Below are 5,247 nucleotides of genomic sequence, written 5' to 3' on the forward strand. Positions count from 1 at the left end.
TACATGCAAGAATAACATGGCTTAGCTTGTCCCTATCTGGTGCAATGCAGTCCCTGTACATATAATATGCTGCATCTTTGCTAAAAATGCTTGAAAAATCTGTAGTGAGCAAGAGAACAATATATTCCATCATAGTTCTATAAATATGTTGCTTCTAGGAGTTTTGTGTCTGGTTTTTTTCCTTAAACATTTAATAGTATATAATAATTTCTTGCAATTATATGTTGATGCCTTTTGTTCAAAGGGTAAGTACTGTGCTGCTTTAACTGGTTCTTAGCAGACAATTTTACACACAGCACATTCTGCTTGTAGCTGTATTCGTGTGTTTTTCTCTTAAAATTATACCTAAATATTGTAAGATAATTAAATTAGAAACTAATATTTTTAAAGTACTGTATTTTTTCTATAGAGATTAATACAATAACCTCTATGTTATATAAGCAAAAAGATGCAGAAAGGTTTACATTACTTATAAACATACTGCTATTTGTACATGAAGCATTCTTTTTTTGATCAAATTAAAAAGTAATGTAATTTCAGGTTTATAATGCAAATATTGTTTAAACTGAAAGGATTCAGTATTTTGGTTGCGATATTTTTTTAGGGATAATTTAAAATGTGCAGCTTTAAAGGAAATAAATTTTACAGAATTATAGTGGCTAAGCAGCTGTTTCCACATGGTTAGGGCACAGAAGTTAGAGTTCCAATTTCCACATTAATCAAAGAATTGAGACTGCGAAATCCATTTCATTTAATCTCATTATTGAATAAACAGCTCTGTAGTGGTGCCTATTTGTACTTGTTTTTCTAATAAAAATGCAACTGCAGCTCTCAACACAAATTAGTTTTAATTATTTAAATGATATGAATTTGTCAAACATAAATAATCTAACACCTGTTTTGCCTTTTCATTTCATGAAAAATTGTGTTTTATGAAAACTAATAGAGGATGGTAGTGGGGAATAACAAAGGTAGGTCTATGTATTTATTACAATTCTATTCATTTTAAAAAAATGCAAATGTGAGTTGATTACTGTCTAGCAGGATGAAGAAATAGTCTGTTTCATTGCTATTCAAGGACACAATACAGCAAAGCAGAAGGATGTCTCACATACACTGGTTCAATGCTACTCACTTGTCCTGTGCTTGTCTCTGAGATTTGGTGACAGTGATTTACAGTTTAACAATTCATCTTCTGAATAAAAGGATAACATTACAAAGCAATAAGTGCTGAAAGTTTTAAGATGCTTAATCAAGGTGCCAAAAACTACCATGACAGGCACCAATATATGTGAAACAAACCTTCTCAGGCAAACTAAGAGACTGAATTTCCCTGTTTTGTCTTTGTTTTAGTAACTTTATTTCAGGAGATCTACCTGACCACACAAGAAGAGTACCCTAAGTGTCAGAAGGGTATAATGTCATATAAAAGCCCATTGGTAGCTAACTCTGAAAATGGAGATCTGTTTGTTTTCTCCACATTATAGTATAATTATGTTTGCTGTTTCTGTTTCATGCTACATTTTGTTTTAAAATATTTACTATTTAAAGTTCTGAATATCCTATTACACTGCCCTCAATTCATTTATCATTTGGTTGAGGAAACATTCAATCCAGTTGTGGTTATTGGTGGTGGCCTCATATGGCACTTCAAGCAGTGATAATTTGTATGACTTTCTGTATATTAAACCATTCTTTAATATTGATTCTGTTTGTGGTGTATTAACTGTTATCCTTTCTTGGTTAAGGAAATGTGCTAAGCAGATAGTCACTGTCCTAAATCAACAAGACAATTTTAGAGTCACACGAAGCTGTTGAAACCTACCACTCAGTAGTTTGTCTGCCAGATTAATCATCTTTATTGCCCCTTCTGGAGATGTCTCTCTTGCTTCCTGCAAAAAATTTCCACCAGGCAGGCTTATTGTAAGAACTTATGACACTCCAAGGATATGATTATGTGACCATCACAGTTAATATTGTGCCCTACATATCAGTAACATAGTCCAGGTTTTCAGAGCTATCAAAAAAGAAAAAAAAAAGCAAATTACAGATGATGTCTTCTAAAGCATTTTACTATATTTCAGAGTGCATTTTCTCTCACAATGTTCCTGTGATTATTTTGTATTAGCTATATTAATTTCTCAGTGCTGTTAACTTAAAATCCTTATATGCAACTTTTGTATATCAGCTTGTTTTATTAGAATCTTTGCAACATTTAATTATTGTTAAATAATCAGTAAATATGCTACAGAAAAGGTACTGTGGGACTACTGAATTTGGTTTTATGCCATTGGAAAACAACTGAAAGTCAATAGTTAGAAGAAAATCAAAGAACTACAATATGCAGCTATTCAAGAAGAATCTGAATTTTATTTAGTTCTTGTTATTTTTATAATAATAAATTTATTATTTGAGAAGATATAAATATAAACTAAAAAAGCTTATGCAAGAAAACAGGATGTTTTCAAAGCTCTCACTATACATCAGAGGATGCTAGTTTGTACTCTATATACATAAATTAGTGTAAGTAAAATGATAGTATTATCTTTGCTGATATTGCATTCAATGCTGCAATGTATCCTAAAAAGCCTTCTTGTTACTAAAGATACTTTGACAATGAGTATATACTTAAGCAAGTGTATCAGGATAATCAGTTTTCATATTAATATCTTTGAAACAAGACCAAGTTGGATCTCAGTTTTTCAATATATTTCCCTAAATAAGTGGAGTTCTTTGTTACTTAATAAAAGCTGTTAGTAAAGGAGGCGTGGAGAGGGTGGAGATGAACACGAATATGTTTAATCTAATGTATTGATACAAAGTAAACATTGCTGTAAAATTAATTGCTTGTTTTGCCTTCTAAAAGCTCACTTGGCAATGTATCACATTCCAGACTTTCTGAAGCCCAGTGAAATTTTGTAATAGCCTTACCTGGCAGCATCTATTCTTGGCAAAATACATTATTCCTCTTTCAGCACCTAGAGGATGTAACACACATCATTGAAACGTGTAATTTCTACTGTGCATGCTAGTTTTAAATTCAGATTGGAGCTTTGAGTATTTTTGAGCTTGAAAACATAAAATGTGAGCAAAAAAAGGCCATATTTGAGAGCCTTTTTTTTTACAGGACAGTTGATGGAAACATCAGCAATATTGTTTGCTGGGTTTCTTGCCTGTTTATGCAGACATTTTAATTGTGCATGTATCTGTAGGCCAGTATCACTCGAAGTACTAAATAATTTGAATCCAGTTTGTATAAACTGATCTAATTTGCAATTTTCCCTCATTCAAGCTCAAATAATTAGTGTCCTGAGATATATTGTTTTCAAGCTTGATATTACCACACAAGCAGATCCAAAGATGAGCAGTTGCAGACTGTGAGATGTAGAGGATAAGACTGAGGAAACAGTAAAAGTGTGATTTTATAAATGCCACCGGACTGCAAAAGTTTGTCATACAGATAGGTTTACAAAAAGAAGAGATTATTTTGCTTTTTATTATAATGCTTCAGAAAACAAGTGTATTTTCACTGAATCCTCATTCATATCCTCTCAGTAAACTCAAACCTCAGAAATTTATTCTAGGGGGAAAAAAAAATTTTTATGATATCCTGTTCTAATCTGTTTCTCCACTGAAATTCAGTTCATTTTTTTCCCCAATCAGTGTTGCTTTCTGTACTGTGAAAAGAAGGAGAAATTTTGAAACAAAGCCTATTCCCAATCAGACTGCATTACTTACTGGGAGCCAATTTGATTGCATTTGACTAATGCATTAATTTTATCATTATTGTAGGTCACCAAGACAAGTAATGGAGTGTCATCACGGAGTATAATTTGCTCCCAGCATCAGTGGGACTACTAGGGTTCATGGCATCCATGAGTTTAGATGTGCCCTTTTGCTATAAGCATTTCACTCCACTATGTTCAAGCAGAATTCCTGATGAAAAAACACTAATTCCAATTTGAACTGAACATATGTATTTCTATACACAAATACAAAAAAATTAAAATGTTAATTCATGTGTTTAAACAAAGCTCAAATGGGTATAGAAAAAGGACACAGCAGTGAATTTGCCTACATACAGGCAAGTAGATCACTTCTGTTGGCAGATTTGCATGTCAGTCAATAATATTCACAGGTTCACATGAAGTTCACATACATTTGTTGTGGTTGGTGGTGAATCTCAGTTTTGAAGGTGCTAAACTACTCTGTAGTGGTGACCAAAATTAATGTAGAAACCACTGACAACTGAGGTGGTTGATTCCAGCCTAAGTGAGCAACTCTATAAATATAAAAGCTTTAAGAAATATTTATAGTGTTCTTATTTTCCCAGACTGAAGCCTTCTTCTTAGAGGAGAAAAAAAGTAATGCAGAAAAATTGTCAAAGGGAGTTAAGGGTCTTTAAAACTTTTACTTATTTGACTTCCAGTGAAATCAATGGAGATTTTTGTTCAAGCGAAAGCACTAGCAAGAAAGCTATGACTTCTAAGAAAAGTGAGATCTGATTTTATTAAACTGATCTGCTATGGTTGAAGTTCAGTCTACTTTCATCAATACTTAAAGTAAAGAGTACTAATTTGGAATTGTTCACTAATTGGAATTATTCATTGTGTCAAACAGTCCTGTTCAAAGTTCAATGTTAATAGATGGCCATTCCTTACTAGGGTAAACCTTAGACAGAGATCCATACCCAGGATAAGACTTCAAAAGAGTTTACTTTGTTTATATATGAGGGCATGCTCCAGAAAAGAAACATGTTCCAGAATAAAAAATGCTGTAATAAATTAACAATATGATTGCTAGCTATTTTGTTGAAAACACTTAAGAAAGAGTTGTGATTTCTATTTAGAAACGTTTATCCTAAATACTGTGCATTTAAAAATCACTAAGCAAAACCTGATTTTTCTTCTATAAAACTCTACTTCTAGCTCTTCTGAAGATAGTGATTGAGTCATCAACAGCAAAAAGGACATTTACAGTCATGTTTGTAATATATATTCTCATACTAAGCATTTTTCCAACATTGCGTTTCATAATTTATTCCTTTAAAATAAAGAGAAATTTATAAGGGTCTACCCTAAAAATGCTTCTCTAAATATTGTTAAAGCATTGAATGCATATGGCATTTGTAGTGCTAATACTGCATTCTGGAGTGGCATCATCCCCAGTTCTCTTGCCTTTAACGTGAGATAAACTGACTGATTGAATTTGTGTTTTCCACTTTCAATATCTGTAACAGAAAAAAAA

This window comes from Acanthisitta chloris, unplaced genomic scaffold (genome assembly GCF_000695815.1).
Source record: "Acanthisitta chloris isolate BGI_N310 unplaced genomic scaffold, ASM69581v1 scaffold10519, whole genome shotgun sequence".
Taxonomy (NCBI): Eukaryota; Metazoa; Chordata; class Aves; order Passeriformes; family Acanthisittidae; genus Acanthisitta; species Acanthisitta chloris.